Source organism: Scyliorhinus canicula, chromosome 2 (genome assembly GCF_902713615.1).
Source record: "Scyliorhinus canicula chromosome 2, sScyCan1.1, whole genome shotgun sequence".
NCBI lineage: Eukaryota > Metazoa > Chordata > Chondrichthyes > Carcharhiniformes > Scyliorhinidae > Scyliorhinus > Scyliorhinus canicula.
This window is the reverse complement of record NC_052147.1, coordinates 107,003,656-107,027,779: the sequence shown is the minus strand read 5'-3', so window position 1 is coordinate 107,027,779 and position 24,124 is coordinate 107,003,656. Positions and strand designations below refer to the sequence as shown.

At 47.2% G+C, this 24,124-nt stretch overlaps 1 protein-coding gene across 6 annotated transcripts in view; it reads left to right on the top strand.

Moving 5' to 3' along the window:
* Positions 1–24,124, top strand: part of pcnx1 (pecanex 1) — a 356,856-nt gene that overhangs the window by 82,553 nt on the left and 250,179 nt on the right. The gene's annotated exons all lie outside the window — the stretch shown is intronic.

Here is a 24,124-nt window from a genome sequence, read left to right as displayed (position 1 = left end):
AGTTACATTGAAATCAAAGGGAATCTCAAAAGACTTGTGAGAAAAGTCACAGCTTATAGCAGCGTGGATACACAATTTGCTGAATAATAGGAAGTGGAGTAATGACCAGTGGAGAGAGCAGTTAATAAAACATATAGCATTTTAGGCTCTATTAATCAGGGCATAGAGTACAACAAAACAGAGGTTATGCTGAACTTATACAAGACACTACTGAGAACTCAGCTGGAATATTGTGAACAGTTCTGGGTGCCTACAAAGGAAGGATATCAACACATTGGAGAGAGTGCAGAAAAGGTTCACAGGAATGGTTCCAGGGATGAGAAACTCCGTTATGAGGTAGATTGGAGAGGTTGGGACTGTTCTCGTTGGAGAGAAGAAGGCCAAGAGGAGATTTGATAGAGATGCTCAAAATTATGAGGGCTGGACAGAGTAGATAGGGAGAAACTGTTCCTATTTATAAAAGGATCAAGAATAAAAGGGCTTACACTTAGTGATTGGCAGAATAAGCAAATGTGATGTGAGAAAAAACTTATTCACACAACGAACGGCTGGGGTCTGGAATGGACTGCCTGAAGTGTGTTGGAGATAGGTTCAATCGAGGTATTCAAGAGGGCATTAGATGGTTACTTGACTCAAAACAATAATGTGCAGGAGTATGGGAAAAAGGCAGGGGAGTGATACTTCGTCATGATGCTAATTTGGAGAGCCGGTGCCAAGATGATTGGCCAAATGGCAGCCTTTTGGACGGTAACAATTCTGTATTTCTGAATCAGGGGAAAAAACTCTCCTGGCTGGAGTCATACCTAGCATAAAGGAAGGTTATTTGTTGTTGTTGGAGGTCATTCCTCTCAGCTCAAAGAAATTGCTGCAGGAATTCTTCAGGGTAGTGTCCTAGATCCAACCATATTTAATTGCTTCACTTACAATTATTCCTTCATAACGTCAGAAGTGGGATGTTCAATGATTGCACACAGGTACTGAAGCAGTCAGTGTCAATGTACAAGACCTGGACAGCATTCAGACGGGGTTGATTTGTGGTGTAAATGTTATTTGCCACTCAAATGCTAGGCATCTGCAACATGAGAGAATCCCACCATGTTCATTTGACAGTCAGCTGAAACCCCCACCATCAACATCCTGGGTATTATCATTGACCAGAAACTTAACTAGACTAACCATATCAATACTGTGGTTATTAGAGCAGGTCAGATGTTCAGAGTTCTGTGGTGAGTAACTCACTTCTGGCTCCGTAAAGTATGCCACCATCAGCAAGAGACAATCAAGATTGTGAAGGTATAGTCTCCATTTGTCTGGATGAGTATAACACAACATATCATGCAGGACAAATCAGCCCACTTGATCAATATCCCATCCACTCCCATACATATTTACTTCTTCCATCATTAATGCACAGTGGCAGCAGTGTGCACCATCTACAAGATGCACCGCAGCAACTTGCCATGGTGAAGTAAGCTGTGAAGAGGATATAAAGTGATATCTTACGAGGAAAGGTTGGACAGGCTGGGATTGTATCCATTGGAGTTTAGAAGATTGAGAGATGATATATACAAGATCTTTAGTGGATCTGACAGGGTAGATGCTGAATGGATGTTTCTCTTTATGGGAGAGACTAGGACTAGGGGGCACAGTTTAAAAATAAGTCTCCAATTTAAGGCCGAATCTTTTCTCTGACGGTCGTGAATCATTGTAACCTTCTTCCCCCAGAGAGCAGTGTCAGTGGATATTTTTAAGGCAGAGGTAGATAGATTCTTGACCAACAAGGGAGCCAGTTTTTGGGGGTGGGGGGGGGGGGGGGGGGGGGTGGGGTGTGTGTGTGTGGGTTGATGGAGTGTAGGTTGAATGTAGATTTGAGGCTACAATAAGAACAACCATGATCTTATTACTAAATAGCGGAACAGGCTCAAGTGGCCGAATGGCTTACCCCTGCTTCCAATTTCTATGTTGATATCTAAGCCCTTCAACAGCACCAACCACAAACTCTGAGAAGGACGAGGGCAGCAGATGCATGAGGACCCCACCACCTGCAAGTACCCAGCCAATCTGCAGACCATCTAGACTTCGAATTGTATTGTCATTCCTTCATTGTTGCTGGGTCATAAGTCCAGAATCACTTCTGAACAGCAGTTTGGATGCTTCTACACCAAATGGACTGCAGTGGTTCAAGGGGCCTCGCCAACATCTTCTCGAGGGCAATTAGGGAGGGGCGACAATGCTGACCTTGAATGTTTATGGACCACAATTAGCTTAGCCATTCATCGCCAGACATTTCTGGCCTACATGAGCGGTAATGTGTCTTATTCTGCTTTTGCCAAAATCATGTACTTGCCTCGGACCATCCTTTTTTTAAATATAAAGTTAGAGTACCGATTCATTTTTTTCCAATTAAGGGGCAATTTAGCGTGGCCAATTCCCACCTACCCTGCACATCTTTAGGTCTTGGGGGCAAAACCCACACGAACACTGGGAGAATGTGCAAACTCCACATGGACAGTGACCCAAAGCTGGGATCGAACCTGGGACCTCGGTGCTGTGAGGCAGCAGTACTAATCATTGCACCACTTTGCCCGCCTTGGACCATCCTGGAGAAACAATGTGCACTCTGGATTGTTTTCTGCTACCAGCTGTCTCCTTAAAATATGCTCTGCTGCATTTTTCTTCCTGACTTCCAATAATAGGTTTAACAAGCTTTTTGACTTCTTTGCCACTAAGTCTCCAGATACCTTTGGTGCCTTCCCCTCTCCTTTTCCCAACAAGTCTTATTTAATCCCATGATTTCCCCTACCCTGGTCCTAAACTTGCATCCATTTCTCTACAGTTTCTCTGCCATTTCCATGTGCCCTCTCTGAGTCGCTGTCATCCATGTGATTTCCCCTTGTGTGGTGACAGTTTCAATGGTTCCCTTTCCTAGGGTTGTCCTCCATGCTTTAAAACTGCCATCATCAGCTGTCTCTTTAAGTGTCCACTTTTGATCCTGTTCTCCTTGAAAACGCGCACCCATCTTCAAGCCCTCTTCCTTCTCAAGCATGTAAGCTAGTTGCCAACTCCCATATCCATGCACATCTCTTTCACAAGTAACTTGTATCTTTTCATTTAGGTTTCCCCAAATTTCAGAGTCAAGTTGCAAACAAGATTTTTCAGAATTTTGACTGTGATGTATTTATTACCTGTAGTCCATGTCTTATCCACTCTTGATACAATTGACCATACTGGTCTTGTGTGGATTAGTGCTCTGCATCACTACTTCAGAAAGGTTCTCTTTTAAAAGCCTGTCAACTCAACCCTTTCATCAAGCTTTTGGTGAATATGAAATGAAATGAAAATCGCTTATTGTCACGAGTAGGCTTCAATGAAGTTACTGTGAAAAGCCCCTAGTCGCCACATTCCGGCGCCTGTCCGGGGAGGCTGGTACGGGAATTGAACCGTGCTGCTGGCCTGCTTGGTCTGTTTTAAAAGCCAGCGATTTAGCTGTGTGAGCTAAACCAGCCCCTCTTCAGCCTTCTTTGGCTCAGTGCGTATTTTTTCGATCATTTTTGCATTGTTTTAATTTGTGATGCTGGATAAATGCAATTTATCTTCAGATTCAGGCAGATGTTTTCTTGTTTTTTGCTTGCTGTTCTAAAACTGCTCACTTCCACTAACCTGTGATTTGAAGCACTTGAAATTGAATTTTTCCGCTATTTGCCCTTCAACTACTAATTAAAACTAATATGGCTTGTCCGCAGGCCCACATTTTTCTTGGCTTACCTGATGCAAACTAGACACGAGAACAAAGCAAACATTTCATGGGCCACCAGATATGCTGTCATGTTTTTTCATTTAACCGTAGCTGTCATGAGATTTTGAGTAATGAATCCATAGGGATGCTGAAAGCTGTAAATGAAACGCAAACGGTGAATAATATTCACTTTGGTAAATCATTTTCGTATCAGCAAATTGCCAAATTGAAAGAATAACCCTCATTACCATGTTGAGGGATTGGTGTGTTTTACAACTGGAATATGACTACGTCTAAATTGGGTGATTTGTGGCAGCACTAGGAGGAGGAGTTGTACTGAGTTGAACATTGAGCTTTAGCACTGTGACTAAATTATGTTTTGGTGCGAAAACAGAAATACTTTTTAAAAATATGGTCTTTGAGCATATATTTTTGCCCCTGCCTCAGACAATGATGCAGTTCTTTTAAGCAAATATCTGGTGTATGAAATGTATATTCATGCAAACTTTAACATGAGCTCCAAACTGAGTGTATCTTTTGCACCGTTTTGATTTGATGAAACGCACTTCAGATAGACGTAAAATGTGGGTTTAATGAAACATACGTAACAATGGAATGGGCAAATGTGGATTTGTGTATAGAGATTGTGTTCAACTGAAAATCTATTCGGAAAAATATTTGCTCTGTTTCCCGCCAGAGTTTGTATGTCAGTTAGGACCAGGTGGTGTAGATAATTTGATCGATTGTGTTTAGTCTTAGCTAAGCAGGTCAGGGGATATCTTAGTGGGATAGAGATGATGTAATTAATGGGAATGGCCAGATCTGTCTGTAGTTTTGCAGTCTGTTATAAGATTCTAAGTTCAAAAGCAAGACGGGAGGATTTTCAGGTTGTTCCTGAAAGGGTCTATCGCCACAGAGAGCAGCAAGTAACCTTGATTGCGAGCTTTATTTCTGAGTGGGTTTTTAACTATATTGGGTTGTTTAGTTGGAAATTGTATAGTGGCAGGTGTAGATAGAATTAAAGTTTGTCCTTTTATTTAGGAACTGTTAAACTGTTAATTGTAAAGCCATTTCTTTGATGTTAATGTGATCCATTCTGTGTTTAAATTAAAGTTTGTTTTAGCATTAAAGACATCTATTGGTCAAAGTCATCACTCCTGGTGTTCCTGAAGTATTCTTTGTCACAGCTTTACAAATTGAAAATTGTTTGGTTTCTTCCTCTGGTATCCGAACAAAATCTGGGGTCTGATCCGGTATCCTAACACAGTGATCTTGGGAATATTTTTCTTCATACACTTTATTGCACACTATCAATGATTTATTACATTATTAATTTTATTAAGTAGTATGCAGCAGGATTATTTCTCCAACAAAATGCAATAAACGAACGATACAAATTGGATGCACAAAACAAAACCTAGTTACTTGTACAACTGCTACATTTCAGGTGTGCTTGATGGGCGACTGGCTCAGTCGTTTCCATTCTGGCCTGATTATGTCACCATTATATGGAGCCTTTAGTATTGGGTGTGAGGGCACATGTTGGTAGTGATGCAATAAACGCATCTTTGATTTTCTACCAGCAAGAGAAGCAGTACCCTACCATTCCGATGAGCAAAAGTCCTCCCCCTGTCCTTCGACAAGACACTGAGGGAGGACTCAGAGGAGGTAAGTGCCCTGGGCATAGACCCATCATCACAGGATTTGACTGGGGACATCTTCAGACTCGAGATAGATAAGGAGGGGAGTGAGAACTAGTATTTGTCTGTGTCCCAGGGCCTTTTCCCTCTTGATCTCATCCCTAAACCCTGAAGTCCTCCATTAGAATTTAGCGAAGAGATCGGGAGGGTAAGGCTTCGACCAGCAAACATTGTTGAAGCAGCAAGGTTTTACAGATGAGGTCGGGAAGAGGGTATTGGCTTTTGTAGGTGCTGTCGGCTGGGAGAAATTAATTAAAATGCAGGGACTGACCTAAAAGCTCCATTCCTACAGCACAGACGGCAGGCGCCTCCAAACTCCAAGCAGAAGACACAGCATATCCAACTTTCCCACTTTAATTCCAGTCACGAGGTGCTGGACAAGGTGCGTTCTACTGGGCCAATGATTACTGTTGTCATAACAACATCAATCATTGACCAAGTAACCTGTCAATCAGTATGACCTACATACCTGATTGGTTCTTTTGGACATCGACCATGCTGAATGGCAGGTTACTTGGCCAATGGATGCCTGGGCCCCAGTCATTTGGTGGGCACCGAACTGACAGCCGTCATTTTCCTGTAATTTTGATATGCAAACACTTCTGCTCCCACCATTACGGGATATTTCCTGTCAACTTCCTGAAAGATTTTGCAAACCCCTCAGGGTTCGAGAACCACACTTGGGGAACCACTGCTCTAGACATAACAATTCCAGTGCTCTGCTGGCCAGTCTCCCATCTTGCACCTTTCCTCAACTTAAGTTCATCCAAAACTCCCTGACTCAGCTCATCTAAAAGTCTGCCCTTATTCCAACTCGCACCACATCCCTTTCATTCACGATCCCTCTGCTGGTCAAGTGGAGCATAAATAACAGCATGGACTATTTGGTCAAAACGCCAAGTTTCAGTGTATGTTATAAGTCATCCTGTGTAAAAAGCTTTGTTTGGAAATTTTCATTTGTTTTCCAGTCCTTCTGTGGCCGTGGTCCTTGCTATACTAGCTTCAACCAACTCCACAATCTTCCAAAATTTAAATTTTGGTCTAATGTGCATACCTAATTTTAATCTCTGCATCATTGGCCTACAACTGCCTAAACTCTGGAATTTCCTCACTAAAGCTCTCCACATCTTCACTTGTCTCTCTTCCTTGAAAACTATCTCTTTGTTTAAGCTTTATTAAACTGTTTTGTGTCTTAGAGCCAAATTTTTGTTCGCTATCGCATGAAGTGCCTTGCAGTGTTTTATTACATTAAAGGCACAACACAAATGCAAGTTGTTGTGACCGGCCTCCAAAACGCCTTGAATTCAGCCACCGTCACATTGAGTCATTAGTCATTGCTTTCAACAAGCATTTTGACCGTCTGGAATTTCAGCATATACGTACTTCAGTCTGCTTATATTTAATCAGTTTTTCCATTAGATAATTCTTGGGACATAGAATCAACATACAGTAAGTGCCATTGGTAAACAGTTCTTTCACTTCATCTTTAACAGCTTGATAGCCAGAAGTGTTGAAGCATGTCAATACTGGAAGCAGAAACAAAAATGGGCATTCTGTTCGCATTTGTAAGCTTGAACAATATGCTCTTTGCTGCATAGTGAAAAGGGTCACAATTATATCATGGACATTTAAGCACTAAAATAAAGCATTTTGATCTAATGATGCTTAATCAATTGCTACACCAGAATTATTACTTTTGACTAATTTTCCATACAACTGAATATTTTTCTTTTCACTTGTACAACTGATGCTTTAATGGTGTGATTGAATCAATTTCAATGCATGTAGTCACTTCTGGTAATGTGTTTAATGTTCTAATAACCAGTTGTGAGAAACAAACATTATTTTAACCTCCATTTTATGCTCTAGGACTAATCCTAAATTTATAGCCCTCATTAGCAATTTAAATGGAACAATCCTTCATTATTTATCCCCTCAGATCTTTTCACTTTTTAAAAACTGAGCTATTGTGTTTCCATTGAAGCTTTTCTGCTTTAGTAAAGGCAATCGTGGTTTTTCACGTTTCCATTGCTATTTCTTTTCACCCCTGCTATCCTAGTAAATCTACATTTCAGCAACATTATTTTCTGAATATAGAATCTCAGAACTTTTCACTGAGATCCGGCATACTCTATATACAAATTCTCCATCATTGTTTTGCTTTGGTATATATAAAATCTCAGATCCATTTCCTTTTTACCTTTCACATTTTCAACGCTTTCTATGTACAGCTCTGTAATTCTTTAGTCCTGTACTACATCGAGAATTTTGCCATTTTGGACATGTTTCCATTCTCTGTTCTTTTTCAAACTGTCCCACTTCACATATATGTTTGCTCAACTGCATTTGTCACATATCTCACACTTCCCAAATCTAGCATATGTTCTCCTGTTGTCATCTGCATTCTCTTAGAATTAGCCAAGCGCCTTATTTGATGGCAGTAGCAAATTTTGACGTTACTCCCATGCCCAAATATGTGTGTGTATATAGAGAGAGATGTTGTATTTGCAAAGGACAAATCAGGTATGTGATTTTAATGCAATTTTGTTCACAATTCTCTCACTCAACAAAGTATGACTCAGATTCACAGCTGAACTCCATGTTTTACCAGGACTTAGTGAAGGAGGCTGACAAGGCTAAGATCATTTGATGTGGCTGTCTTCTGTGAGCTTCAAAACCCAGGGTCAAATTCATCTTGTGATGGTTGTACCTGGGAGTCTCCCAGGTTACTGCTAAAGATCTGTTCCAAATGTTACTTCCTTTATACTGGTCTGCTCGTATTAAGTCATGGGTATACGCCCACACGTGGCCATTGTCCCATCCAGACCCCAACTCGTTAAAGGGAAAACAGGATATTCTCGTTTACCGAAGGTGATTTAGTCAAGAACCATTGTCCTCTGAAACACCCTCATCTGACCAGCCATCAGCTTACTTTGGAGTCTGATGGCTTCTTTTGTCTATCCTTTGTTCTGCTGCAAAGTTGATCACCTGTGTCTGGAAGTTCATTACATATTCATAGCATGGTCTTGTTCTTTTGTGTAAATGTGAGTGGGTAATCACAAAGTCCATATGACGACTCTTGTAGAAGGCAAGTATTGATTCCAGCCAGGGCCTCATGATCAGTTCCTGTTCCTGACCGATGTGTCAGTCTGTTTTCAGTACCACAGGGTAAAAGAGGCCCAGGCACATTGACGGCACCATTTTAACTATTCAGGAACCATTATTATTACACTTTGCTCTTTGTCTTTCAGTCATCTGTATAATAATAGAAACATTTCATTTCACCTTTAATACCATCTTTCTAACAAGTCTCTCATGATAAAACACCTGTGAAAGTTGAAATATATCAGACTGAATGAATTTCCAATCACAATAATGTTGTGTTCTTCATTAAAGCAATAAAATTATTTCAACTCAACACATCATTGGGCAGCACGGTAGCATAGTGGTTAGCACAACTGCTTCACAGCTCCAGGGTCCCAGGTTCGAATCCCGGCTTGGGTCACTGTCTGTGTGGAGTCTGCACATTCTCCCCATGTGTGCGTGGGTTTCCCCCGGGTGCTCCGGTTTCCTCCCACAGTCCAAAGATGTGTAGGTTAGGTGGATTGGCCATGCTAAATTGCCCTTAGGGTCCAAATTGCCCTTAGTGTTAGGTAGGGTTACTGGGTTATGGGGATAGGGTGGAGGTATGGGCTTGGGTAGGGTGCTCTTTCCAAGAGCCGGTGCAGACTCGATGGGCCGAATGGCCGCCTTCTGCACTGTAAATTCTATAATTCTATGAAATCATGCTTCCACTATTAATCCAGTAACTGGAGGTACAAAAGATGCATGAATTGCTAGTGTCGCAACACCTTGGGCTAGTGAGTGGTAAATTCCAGTCCCACATGACCCGGAGTTGCAAAACAGGTGAAATTGGATTTCATTTAAAATAAGAGGGCCGTTTTTTTTGGCGGGGCGGGGATAACGCTGCGCCGGTTGGGGGCCGATCGCAGTGCCCCCCCCCCCCCCCCCCAAGCGATTCTCTGGTCCCCAATGGGCCGAGCGGCCGCCCGTTTTCGGCCAGTCCCGCCGACGTGAATTACACAAGGTCTGTACCGTGGGATCTGGCTCTGAGGGCGGCCTGCGGAGTCCGCGGGGGGGGGGGGGGGGGAATGCCCATGTCCCATGAATAAATAAATAAAAAAGAAACATTGGATTTGGGCGAGACTAGTTTCTTCAGTTGGTCCAACTTTTAAAAAAATTGTTTTTTTTAGAGTAGCCAATTATTTTTCTCTTTCCAATTAAGGGGCAATTTAGTGTGGCCAATCCACCTAACCAGGACATCTTTGGGTTGTGGGGGTGAGACCTGATGTGTTAGGCAGGTTGGTTTGACGTTGACTGCAACTGGATGCAGGGAAGCTGGAAACAAACGTCTGACACCGGAGATGATCCAACACTGTTTTATTTAACTATGAACTGCTGCACATGTTCAGCTGTGGGTTGACACTCTACTAATCCTACTAATGACCTCTTACTGGCTCGACCAGACTTGCTAGCTACCACATGGCAATAGTACCCACTAACTTGTGCACTCTGACTGTCTCAATATCTGGGTCCTGAGAGAGCGGGAGTCTTAATGCCCTGTGGGCTTTATAGTGGTGGTGTCCTGTCTGGTGATTGGTTGTTCTGTGTTGTGTTCATTGGTCATCCTGTGTGTCAATCACTGCCTGTCTGCATCTCATTATATACATGAGTGGATATTATGACAAGACCCATGCAGACACGGGGAGAATGTGCAAACTCCACACGGACAGTGACCTAGAGCCGGGATCGAACCTGGGTCCTCGGCGCCGTGAGGCAGCAATGCTAACCACTGCACCACCGTGCCGCCCTCAGTTGGTCCAACTTAATGGCCGATACAAAATTTATTTTATAGTGCTTTACTTTGTACCAGTACACTTTTTCGTTATGCTGTGCTAAACAACACACTTATAACAGTGGAATCACACCTCCCAACATGTGTTTCATGTTCAGTTCTCTGTCACTTGATTGGAAGAAGCAGCACCTTCATGCATATCTTACAATTTGGTTTCATCTGCCGTTGATTGCTTTATCAGGTTGCTTAGTAACAATATTGGGATCAGCAAGCACGAGGATGGCGCTGGTCTCTCTTTTGCCAGATTTTAACAGTCTTTGTACATGATAAAGTCTCTTACCTAGTGACTGCTGTACACCAGGTGTCAATGAGATCTAGGTACAGGCTGATTTTGGACAGAAATAGTGCCTCATTTTACATATTGCTTTATGCAACAAAATCTCTATTGCTATGATTTTTAAAACTGATATAAACTGGGCGGATAAGATGAAAATAGTAGGAAATGACTGCAACTTGCCTTAGGTGAAAGATTATAATTTTAGGCAAACAATTTAAGTAGACAGGAAACATCACTGGCTCAATGCAACATTGAAAAACATTCTGCCTGCTATACATAATGGACCTAGTTTAGAACATAATACTTGTCATGAAAATCACTGGTGATTGAGCAGTATTCAGTTCCATTTGTAACTCCTTAGATGCTGAAACTCATACAGAAGGACTTGGACACCATTCAAGCTTGGGCTAATGCATGGCATAGATATTATTGTAAGAAGTCTTCCAACACCAGGTTAAAGTCCAACATGTTTGTTTCAAACACTAGCTTTCGGTGCACTGCTCCTTCCTCGGGTGAATGAAGAGGTATGTTCCAGAAACATCTATATAGACAAATTCAGAGATGCCAGACAATGTTTAGAATGCGAGCATTAGCAGGTGATTAAGTCGTTACAGATTCAGAGATAGGGGTAACCCCAGGTTAACTCTTTAAAAAAAATATATTTGTATAGGACTTTTCTTTTCATGGAAAACAAAGATGAAAGTGAACATACATGGAATCTGTACACATCGGTTACAATTCACATTTTTTGCAAGTGCTCAGCTTTGACATGGCCTCCTAATCCCAACTTCATGCTATCTGGTGTCTTCTTTGTTCGTTGAGTCTGGACCTATTGGGGTAGTGTAGTGCTACGTATGTTGCGTTGTGTTAAGTTGCTCTTATTTGATTGTTCCTGTTCATAAGCCGTTGGTCCGGAGGGGGTATCCCCCGCCTCTCCCCCTCCCCCCGGTGTGGGGTATGGTTCGGTTCAGTGTCTCTTTGTTTCCTTCCCCCCCCATTCCATTCGTGTCTGTGGTTCTTCATGGATTCCCCCTCCCCCTGGCTTATTGGCTGCTGGCTACAAACAGGTCTTGGAACAGAATGGCTTCCACATCTTGTGGAAGTCCTCTTCCGAACCCTAGCTGGTGAATTTGATTTTCTCCATTTGGAGAAATTCCGACAGGTTGGACAGCCAGTCCGCAGCTTTGGGTGGTGCTACCGACTGCCAGCTGAGCAGGATTCATCGACGGGTAATGAGGGAGGCAAAGGCAAGGGCGTTGGCCCTCCACGTCATAAAGAGTTCTGGCTGTTCTGATACCCCGAAGACTGCCACTTTTGGGCATGACTCCACCCTCATCCCCACAACCGTGGACATCCCCCCCACCACAAACACACAATGATCATTTTTCCTACTGAGTTGAAAAAGGGCTTGGGGTGTAGATCGGTGTGGATCTGAATAGGAAGAGAAACCTGGGCAGTAGGTTCATCTTGATCATCTGCACCCTCCCTGCCAGGAAGAGTGAGAATGTGTCCCACCTCTTCAGGTCCTTTTTAATCTCCTCCACGAGGCTGGCCGGCTCCAAATGTGGATCTGTGTGTAATCGTGGGTGATTTGGATCCTCGGAGAGTGGAATTTGTTTTGGGCGTATTTAAATGGCAATCCCTCCATCTCTGCCCCTCCCCCTTCAGATCTCACTTTTGGTCAGGTTGAGTTTGTAGCCGAGAACGCCCTAAACTCTTTCACGGAGCCATAATTCTCTCCATGCTGCTTTCTGGGTCTGTGATGTAGAGGAGCAGGTTATCTGCATAGAGCAAGACTCTCTGCTCTCAGTCTCCTCTCTGGATGCTTTTCCAATTCATGCCGCTTTGAGTGCGAAAGCTAGTGGCTCGATTGCTAAGATGAACAATAGTAGGGACAGCGGGAATGCCTGCTTTGTGCCTTTGTGCAGCTGTAAGTACTTAGAACTGGTGGTGTTCGTCGGCATGCTCGCCATGGGAGCGCTGTACAGGAGTTTCACCCAGGCAGTGAACTCTGTCCCCAGCCCAAACCACTCTAATACTTGCCTGAGGTACTTCCATTCGACTCTGTCAAAGGCCTTTTTTATGTCCAGGGAGATGATCACCTCTGGTGTTCTCTCCCTGGATGGGATCATTATCATTTTCTGCAGGCGTCTGACGTTAGACGTTAGCTGTTTACCCTGAACAAAGCCAGTTTGGTCCTCTGCAACCACCTTTGGTATGCAGTTCTCTAGGTCCCCGGCGAGGATTTTGGCCAGTATTTTTGCATCTACATTGAGCAGCGAAATGGGTCTATAGGACCGCATTCTGTTGGGTCTTTGCCCTTTTTGGGTATCAGCGAGATTGAGGCTTGGCGGCAGGGTGCCCCTCACCAGCGAGTCCATGAACACCTCCGCAGGTGTGGGTCCAGTGTCATCGCAAATGTTTTGTGGAAGTCCGCTGGGAACGTCAGGTCCCTGCGACTTCTCCACCTGCATGGAGTTGATGTCCTCCTTTTTTTAAAAAATAATTTTTATTGAGAAATTTTGATTTTATACAACAATAACGCACCTTAGTAAAATACCGAAAATAACAATAATATTAACAATCATATACATTCGCCCCATCCCCATGAACAACCCAGCATTTTAACAACAATGCAAATTAACACACTATAAAGTTACAGAATAAACAATACAATAATGCCCCCCCCCCCCCCCCCCCCCCCGGGTTGCTGCTGCTATTGACCCAGTTACCTATCTCTGAGCCAGGAAGTCCAGAAAAGGCTGCCATCGTTTATAGAACCCTTGTATTGATCCTCTCAGGGCAAATTTGACCTTTTCCAATTTTATAAATCCCGCCATGTCACTGATCCAGGTCTCCACGCTTGGGGGCCTTGCATCCTTCCATTGTAACAGAATCCTTCGACGGGCTACTAAGGATGCAAAGGCCAGGACACCGGCCTCTTTCGCCTCCTGCACTCCCGGCTCCACCCCAACCCCAAAAATCGCGAGTCCCCACCCTGGTTTGACCCTGGATCCAACCACCCTCGACACCGTCCCCGCCACCCCCTTCCAGAATTCTTCCAGTGCTGGGCATGCCCAGAACATATGGGCGTGGTTCGCAGGACACCCCGAACATCTGGTGCACCTGTCCTCACCCCCGAAGAACCTACTCATCCTAGTCCCGGACATATGGGCCCGGTGCAGCACCTTAAATTGGATGAGACTAAGCCTCGCACATGAGGAGGAAGAGTTGACTCTGTCCAAGGCATCCGCCCAAGTCCCGTCCTCTATCTGCTCCCCGAGTTCCTCCTCCCATTTAGCCTTCAGCTCCTCCACTGACGACTCCTCCACCTCCTGCATTACCTTATAGATGTCAGACACCTTCCCCTCTCCTACCCACACCCCCGAAAGCACTCTGTCCATCGCCCCCTGCGAGGGCAGCAAAGGGAATCCCTCTACCTGTCGCCTAGCAAACGCCTTTACCTGCAGGTATCTGAACATGTTCCCCTGGGGAAGGCCAAATTTATCTTCCAGTTCCCCCAGGCCCGCAAACCTCCCGCCAATAAACAGGTCCCTCAATTTGCTGATGCCCACCCTTTGCCACCCCCTGAATCCCCCATCCGTGTTCCCCGGGATGAACCGATGGTTGCCACCCAGTGGAGCCTCCATCGAGGCCCCTGTTTCCCCCCGATGCCGTCTCCATTGTTCCCAGATTCTTAGGGTCGCCGCCACCACCGGGCTCGTGGTAAACCTCTTAGGGGAGAGCGGCAACGGTGCCGTTACCATGGCACCCAGGCTCGTACCTCTACATGACGCCATCTCCATTCTTTTCCACGCCGCCCCTCCCCCCTCCATCACCCATTTACGCACCATTGACACATTGGCTGCCCAATAGTACCCCAGAAGGTTGGGCAGTGCCAACCCACCTCCATCCCTTCCTCGCTCCAGGAACACCCCCCTCACTCTCGGAGTCCCATGTGCCCACACAAAACTCAGAATACTGCTAGTCACTCTCCTAAAGAAGGCCCTGGGGATAAATATGGGCAGGCACTGAAAAAGGAACAAGAACCTCGGAAGCACTGTCATTTTGACGGACTGCACCCTCCCCGCCAACGACAATGGCAGCATGTCCCACCTCCTGAACTCCTCCTCCATCTGATCTACCAGCCTGGTAAAGTTATGCTTGTGGAGAGTCCCCCAGTCCCTGGCCACTTGCACCCCCAGGTACCTAAAGCTCTCCCCTGCCCGCCTAAGCGGGAGCCTACCAATTCCTTCCTCCTGGTCTCCAGGGTGCACCACAAACACCTCACTCTTGCCTAAGTTCAATTTATAACCTGAGAAGGTCCCAAACTCGGCTAGTAACTCCATCACTCCCGGCATCCCTCCCACCGGGTCCGCCACATACAGTAACAGGTCGTCGGCATACAACGACACCCTATGTTCCTCTCCACCTCGCACCAAGCCTCTCCACCTCTCTGAATCTCTCAATGCCACCGCCAGCGGCTCGATTGCCAGTGCAAACAACAAGGGGGACAAGGGGCAACCCTGCCTGGTCCCTCGGTAAAGCCGGAAGTACTCCGACCTCCTCCTATTCGTAGCCACACACGCCATCGGGGCCTCATATAACAGCCTTACCCATCTAATGAACCCATCACCAAATCCAAACCTCCCCAACACCTCCCATAGGTACCCCCACTCCACTCTATCGAAGGCCTTCTCCGCATCCAGTGCCACCACTATCTCTGCCTCCCCCTCAATCGCCGGCATCATAATGACATTCAGCAATCTCCGCACATTCGTGTTCAGCTGCCTTCCCTTCACAAAACCTGTCTGGTCCTCGTGCACAACCCCTGGCACACAGTCCTCTATCCTGGTGGCCAGGATTTTTGCCAGCACCTTAGCGTCCACGTTGAGGAGAGATATGGGCCTGTATGAACCACACTGCTGGGGGTCCTTGTCCTTCTTTAAAATTAACGAGATCAGCGCCCGTGACATCGTCGGGGGCAAAGTCCCCCCCTCCCACGCTTCATTGAGTGTTCGTACCAGCAAGGGGCCCACTAGATCCACAAACTTTTTATAAAATTCCACCGGGAACCCATCCGGCCCCGGTGCCTTCCCTGACTGCATCTGCCCGATCCCCTTAACTAGCTCCTCCAGCTCAATCGGCGCACCCAACCCCTCCACCTTCTCCTCCTGCACCTTCGGGAAAGAAAGCCCGTCAAGGAACCTCTCCATTCCCCTCCTCTCCCCCGTTGGCTCCGACCGGTACAGTTCCCCGTAAAAATCCTTGAAGACCTCATTCACCTCTACCCCCTTCCGCACCACATTCCCACTCTTATCTCTCACTCCAGCAATCTCCTTAGCCGCATCCCGCTTACGCAGCTGATGAGCCAGCATCCTACTCGCCTTTTCACCATGTTCGTACACTGCCCCTTGTGCCTTCCTCCACTGTGCCTCCGCCTTTCTAGTGGTCAGCAAATCAAATTCAGCCTGCAGGCTGCGCCTCTCCCCCAACAGTCCCTCCTCTGGTGCCTCTGCATACCTCCTGTCCACCTCCAGCATCTTTCCCACCAGTCTATCCCTCTCACTCCTCTCGCTCCTCTCCCTGTGTGCCCGGATGGATATCAGCTCCCCACGAATTACTGCCTTCAGGGCTTCCCAGACCATCCCCACCTGAACCTCCCCCGTATCATTCACCTCAAGGTACCCCTCAATACTTGCCCGGACCCTCCTACACACCTCCTCCTCCGCCAACAACCCCACATCCAACCGCCACAACGGACGTTGGTCTCGCACCTCTCCCATCTCCAACTCTATCCAATGCGGAGCGTGGTCGGAGATTGCAATGGCCGAATACTCGGCCTCCTCCACTCTCGGAATCAGTCCCCTACTCACCACGAAGAAATCTATCCGAGAGTAGACCCTATGTACGTGGGAGAAGAAAGAGTACTCACGTGCCCTCGGCCTTACAAACCTCCATGGATCCACCCCATCCATCTGGTCCATAAACCCTCTCAGTACCTTGGCCGCCGCCGGCCTCCTACCCGTCCTAGAGATGGACCGATCCAGTGAAGGATCCAACGCCGTATTAAAGTCCCCCCCTATGATCAGACTTCCCGCCTCCAGATCCGGGATCCGTCCCAACATACGCCTCATAAAGCCCGCATTGTCCCAATTTGGGGCATACACACTAGCCAGTACCACCTTCTCTCCTTGTAGCCTGCCCCTAACCATCACATACCTACCCCCCTTATCCGCCACCACCTCCGATGCCTCAAACAACACATTTTTCCCCACCAGAATCGCCACTCCCCGGTTCCTCACATCCAACCCCGAGTGGAAAACCTGCCCCACCCATCCCTTCCTCAGGCGGACCTGGTCCGCCACCCTCAGGTGGGTCTCCTGAAGCATTGCCACATCCGCCTTTAGCCCCTTCAGGTGAGCCAGTACCCTCGACCGCTTCACCGGCCCATTCAACCCTCTCACATTCCAGGTGACCAACCGGATCAGAGGGCGTCCCGCCCCCCTCCCCCGTCGGCTAGCCATAGCCCGTTGACTGCCCGCCCCAGGCCAGCACCCCCTGCTCGACCCCGTCCCCACAGCGACAACCCCTCACCTCTGTCCCCCCAGCCCCCACCAGCTCCTTCTTGACCCTACCAGCAGCAACCCGGTATTCCCCTTTCCCCCCCTCCCTTCCCCCCCAGGCTAGGAACCCTCCCAGCCGCGAACCGTCCTCCATTGTACTTCCGTGGGTCAGCTAACTTCTGCTGACCCCGGAAACTCCCGCCAATAGCCCGACCCCTCCCGAAGTGGGATCATCCCCCAATCTATCCCTCCTCCTGGCACCGCTCCAGCGCGGGGAAGAACCAGTTAAGGCCCCGCCTCCCCCATCACCATCTCCACCCCCCAGCCCCGCAGCACGGGAAACCAGAGCACTGCCCCACCACACCCTTCTGACGCAGCTCCCAAATATCAGCCCCACTCCATACCCCCACTCCGGCATAGAATACAACATACCCCCCCGACCCTCCCCTCAAGATACACAGCCCAGACAATGTCCCACAGCACAAAAACAAAAACATAGCAGAACAACCCTTCCGTAAATAACCATATCAAAATTGCAAAAGTACTAAAACAAGAAGAAAACAACAGAAGAAAAAGAGAACACAGCAACAGCAGAATCCAGCACTAATATCTTACAGCCGACCTCGCAACCCCCAACCCCTAGTTCAAGTTCAGTTTCTCTGTCCGCACGAAGGCCCACGCCTCCTCCGGGGAATCGAAATAATAATGCCGGTCCGAATAAGTTACCCACAGGCGCGCGGGCGGCAACATTCCGAACTTTATCTTTTTTCTATAAAGCACGTCTTTCGTCCGATTAAATCCGGACCGCCGCTTAGCCACCTCCGCACTCCAGTCCTGGTAGATCCGCACTACCCCATTCTCCCAATTGCTGCTCTTCACCTTCTTGGCCCAGCGCAGCACGCACTCCCGATCACTGAACCGGTGGAACCTCATCAGCACCGCATGCGGGGGTTCATCTTCCTTGGGCCTCCTGGCCAACACCCTGTGCGCTCCCTCCAGCTCCAAGGGCAGATGGAGAGATCCGGCCCCCACTAGCGAATTCAGCATTACAGCCACATAGGCTGTCAGGTCCGATCCCTCCAGCCCCTCTGCAAGGCCCAAGATCCGCAGGTTTTTCCGCCTCATGCGGTGATCCAGCTCCTCAAAGCGTTCCTGCCACTTCTTGTGGAGTGCTTCGTGCCCCTCCACCTTACTCACGAGGACCACGGCCTCCTCCTCTCGTTCAATGGCCTGCGTCTGCAACTTCTTGATGGCAGCACCCTGGGTGGACTGAATCTCTGACAGCCTTCTGTTCGTTTCCTGCAGAGAGCTCAGTACTTCATCCTTGAATTCTTTAAAGCAGCGCAGGAGATCAGTTTGTTGTTCCTGGGCCCAGAGTCTCCATTCCTCTGGAGCTCTGTCGGCGGCCATCTTGGATCCCTTCCCCCGTTTTTTCTGAGGAGCTGCTGCTGTTTTTTCCTCCTTTCCACTCCGAGTTCGAGTCATGGACTGCAGGGAAAGTCGTTCAGCACACCTTCCCCCACCGGGAGACGTCGAAAAATTTCCGTTTTGGGCTCTCAAAAGAGCCGAAAAATCTCTTTAAAACGGGAGCTCCCAGATGTGTGGCTTACTGATCCATCACAGCCATTGGAAGTCGAGTTGATGTCCTCCTTGACTTCTCCCAGTTCTAAGGGTGCTTCCAGCCCCCGTTTCCTATTCTCTCCCACAACTGGCATGCCAGGCCCATCGAGGAATTGCTTCATCCCCAACTCCCCTTTGAGGGCTCGGAGGTGTACAGCCCCTAGTAGAAGACCTCAAATGTGTTGTTGACCTTTTCCAGCTCCGCTACTAGTTTGCCCTTGCTGTCTCTAAACTGTGCTATTTCACTCGTGGTTACCTGCTTTCTCAGCTGGTGAGCCAGCAGGTGCTGACTTTGTCTCCGTTGGCGGAGTTGGTGCACTGCTTACCTCGTGGATAGCAGGTCAAAGTCCATTTGTCGCTTTTTCTTCTCCACCAGGAGCTCTACGATTGGGGCCGTAGGGTATTGCTGGACCATCTCCAGTATGGAGTTGACTAGCTGTTGCCTAGCCATCCTCTCTTCCCTGTCTTTTTTTGTGCTTTATAGGCGATAATTTCATCCCTGATCACAGCGTCAGCACCTCCAGAGTGTGGAGGGTAAGACCTCCCAGCTCCGGTTGTTAGTAATATACTCATCTGTGGACTGTGGTATTTTCTTTCAAAGTCTTACCATCCAGGAGGGCCGTGTTCAACCTCCGGGGGGGGGGGGGGGGGCGTTGGGCATGGCCCAACTCCAACCTCACATCCAAGTAGTGTGGAGTGTGGTTGGATATTATGATCGTTGAGTATTCCATCCATCCTATCTCTGGAAGCACCGATTTCCCCACTACAAAGAGGTCAATCCTGGTGTATGCGTTATGTACCTGGGAGAAGGAGAACTCCTGCTGCCCTGAGTGGGTGAAATTCCATGACTCCATGAATGTGCTGAATTCCTTTGCCATATTAGAGGTCCTCCCTGTTTTGGGGTTCGACCTGCCTGTCCATGGGTCCTGTACAGAGTTGAAGTACACCCCCCCCCCCCCCCCCCCCCCCATGATAAGTTGGTGCTGTCTATATCGGGCAGATATTTCCGCCACAGTCTTTGTTATAAATTCCATGCCACCCTAGTTAGGCACGTATATGTTGACCAGTAGCACTGGTGCCCAGTCCAGGGCACCGCTGACCATGACGTACCATCCTCCTGAGTCCATCCGTCCTCGTCGCAGTAATATCGTCCTCGTATTTAACAGTATGGCAACCCCCCTAGCTCTCGTCCTATAGCTAGAGTGGTAGGTCTGTCCCACCCAGCCCTTCCTTACCCGCAGTTGGTCCTTTTCCCTTGGAGTAAGACTATGTCAGCTTTCATACTTTTCTGGTGGGCCTAGACTTTGGATCTTTTCGCAGGGCCATTGAGTCCCCTGACTTTCCAGGTGACTATTCTGATGAAAGGTTTCTGTCCGCCCCCTTCCTGCGGGATCAACAATACTTACCTAGTAGATGTTAGGAGGCCATCGGAAATGGCCAGGGTCACTGTATTCACCATGAGGCCAGGCCCCTGCACTCCAGGATTTCCCTTTGTCCAGGGGTTACCCTACATGGCTACCAACTATGTGTTTGCCATGTGGCTGAGTCCCTGCATGCTGGGGTTTCTCTTTGCTCAGGGATCCTCTGAATCAGTGTTTTTCAAACTTTTTTTCCTGGGACCCACTTTTACTAACTGGTGGACCTTCGGGACCCACGTTCTTCACCCATGCCGGCCAACCTGAGTGACCCACGCCAGCCGAACTTCGCGACACACTATTATTGCTTGCTTTTAATGCGGCAGATGAGCCTTCTTGGTCATTACGATCTCACTTGCTTCGTCATTCAATGTAACATTTCTGCGACGCACTTCAGCTGATGACTTAAGTTCTCGCCGCATCCCTTGAAAAAAAATCAAGAGGTTTGTCGTCGATCTCAACATGCTTAGTCTTCAAATGCTTTTGGTTTTAAACTGTAATTTGCCAGTACTTCCCTGCATATAAAACACATGGGCTTTGCAACCTGATTTGCTTTGGCACAATTAAAGCCATACCTCAAGAAATCATCTTTCTACTGTTCCAGATTTCAGTTTCTTCTTAATTGTTTGTTCATCAGCGTCCCTGGAGCTCTGGATACAGCTCACACCGGCACTGCTTTGTCCTGCCGTGGACTCTCCTAAGAAGCTCTCTCCAGCAGATTCAATTGTGAGATCCTGACCTGTTTGTGCCTCAGGTCCTCTCTTCCTTATTACAAAATAATCCATCCTCAGTTCTTCACACAGTCCTGTTGCTTGCTTGCTGGTAACTACAAAATGGAGGAATCTGTCCTCCATGATTTCGCCCCCAAATCTTGGACGTACAGGGTGCGTGGCACCAGTGTATGTGCTCGGCGTGTGGCCTTCTCTCTGCCGCTGCCTCTGGCGAAATGACTCCATTCATATTCAAAGGCTGGTCGTGGCCAGCATTTCTTTGACTTTGAAACTTTATTTCCAATACCTGATTTTTCCAAGTTTATGACTTTTTACAATGGAAAATTAAAGCTATTTTAGTTGAACATGCGCATTCTTACATTTATACACACTTTGTTTAAAATATATTTCCATTTCTTTAGAAATTGAAACAAGCATAGGAAAAAGTACAATCTTGTTTTTACTTTACAAACTATGACTTTAGACAGATGAAGTAACTTGCAAACACATGCAGTGTCACAATATTTCTTACTGGTTCAACTGCATTGCACTATCCAAACATCCAAGTCATCTCGTGCTCCATCCTCACCAAAAGTACTTATTTCCTGGTTTCCAGAGAGGGGATACAAAGTGATGACTGTAGGTTTCTCTCGGTGTTGACTTATCACCGTATTGACTGGCTTTGTTTGATCAGCATGCTTTGCTGACAAACATGGCCTGGCATCCCTCTCACTGTCCAGTAACAGCATCCACCCCAGTCACAGACTGCTGACCACTCCCTGACCAGGACTTCATGTCGTGGGAGTGCAAGCGAACGTTGTGCCGGCTGTTGAACAGCTTAACCACTGAGCCGCAGGTCGCAATCTTAAGAACCGGTCCCGTTCCTGCAATCGGGAATGCCACAACCGATTGCTGAAAGATCCTCCCGTCACCCGTCCATGACCCAGCCACAGGTCGTGACCCTGAGTTTGACAAACCCTGCTCGAAAGTGGCTGCTTGCGGTGCCATTGTTTTCCAAGTCATCACGTGTGGTCTGTTGTAGCCAGCCTAGAACCCAGACCATCCTTGTCCCTATGTTTCGCCTATGATTCTTTCCCTCCCTTGTCTTCACCTCCCCCCATTCCCCCTTATTATTGTCCCTCCCCCGCCTACTCTCCTTTTCCCTGTTTACGCCCCCCCTAGCTATCGCCCCATTGGTGTTTCTTTTCACTGCTATCTTTGCTGCTGTTGTCCCAGCCAGTTTTCCTGGGCAAATTTGTCCACGTCCTTGGGGGGGAGGGGGGGTCATGAGGGAAAGCTCCCTGCCGTGGAATGTGACCCAGAGTTTAGCCAGATATAGAATCCCAAACTTCACGGCTATTCTAGTACAAGGCCACCGTCACCCTGTTGAACTCTGCCTGGTGTTTGCCCCAATATCCTGATATATCCTGATCTGGTGCCTTTCCCAGTTGCAGGTTCTTGATTGCCAGACCCAGCACAGGATTCTTTTCCGGTTCTGGTACTGATGCATCTTGGTGATTATCGCCCTCGGCTGCTTTCCAGTCTTGGGTTTCGGCCAGAGCAACCAATGGGCTCTGCCTATTTATGGGGGGTTGGGGAAGCTGTCCCTTCCCACCAGGTTTCCCAACATCTCGGCCACATACTCCATGGGGTCCCTGCCTTTGATCCCTTCCAGCAGGCCCACTTTCCTTAAGTTCTGGTTCTCTTGGCCTTCTATCTTCGTTTTCAGACTTCCTTGCATCGTGACCGATCTCATTGTTTCCATCCCTCGGGCGGTTGCTCAGATCTGTTCAGGCTTTTTCTAGTTCCTTGATGGTGCTCCCTTTGGCCTCCAGTCTCCTCTCTGTCTTGTCTGGGGCTACCTGCATGGTGGCGAAGGCCTCGCGACTGCCACCTTGACTGCAGCTTGAATGTCGCTTTTTATCTCTTCCTTGAGTTTCCTTCGTTCCCTCGAGAGGAGCTTCCTCCATCTACCCTCCAGTAAGGGGGAGCCCTGTGTGCGATTTTCTGGTCCCTTTCTTTCTGGTGCAGCCGGCACTTGGTCGCCTCATTCGTCTACCGTCTCGACTGCTTGTTTCTCCTAGTTTCTGCTGCTTTTTGTCTCTTTTATGGCCTGTGGAGCTACTGTTGCTCAGCATCTTCTCGTACCGTTGTTAGGTAGGGTGAGGGGATATTATTTTCCCTGTTTTAAGGCTATTTTGAGTGAAAGGGTTCTTAGGAGGAGAGCCACTTGATGTGTGACTACTCAGCACATCACTGTCACCGGAAGTCACCTCTCCCATTCTTTATAGCATGGCCTATTCTCTTTATACTGGGTGCACTTTTCAATTCTACCTGTTAATATAATAAACTAATTGTGAATACTCAAGTGTTACAAAGTTCAATATTGTTCAATTTGATCATTTGTTCTTGGTAATTTGGGCTGTGCTGTGATGTATTCAACATTTTAATTTCTGTGGTAATTCAAGACATCAAGGGAACATTGTTTTGTGGTTTCCTTTATGGGTAGAATAGCAGGATTATGTTTGTTTCTTTGTCGGACTCGAGCAATGAAAGTAAATACTGTGCTAAACTTCAACAGCCACTGATTGAGGCATTTTTTGAAGTCAACATCCTGAGGGCTGACCACAAGACCATAAGAATATTTGGATTCAGCATTCCTTCTTTTGAGGTGAATTTATTAATTGTAAAGTCTTACAGATGAGACATTAAATTATCTACTGGACTTGCGAGATCCCTTAACACCATTTTGAAAAAGATCTGGGAAGTTATACCCACTGTATTGGCTAACAGAAAATACAAGACAATCTCAGCAGGTCTGGCAGCATCTGCAGAGAGAGAAAGGGGAGTTTGGATGACTTTGTCAAAGCTAAAGATAACTGGAAATGGGGTCAGATCTATACTGTAGTTGGGGTTGGTGGTGTGTAGCAGTGGGAATGGATAGAGGGCTAGTGATAGGTGGAGATTGACAAAGATGTCAAGGACAGAAGTGAAAAGGAATGTAAATGGGGGTGGTTAAGGTTAAGAAGGGTGCTGATAGTGGCACAAAAGAGATTAGAATGTGTGAATGGCAGAACAAAGGTGAGCAGTGTGTCAAAGGTAATTCGGAACAGATAGCATAAATAGAGTGGGAGGGGGGAGGAGGAACAATGGTGAGTGAAAATAGATCAATGGAAGAAATTAAA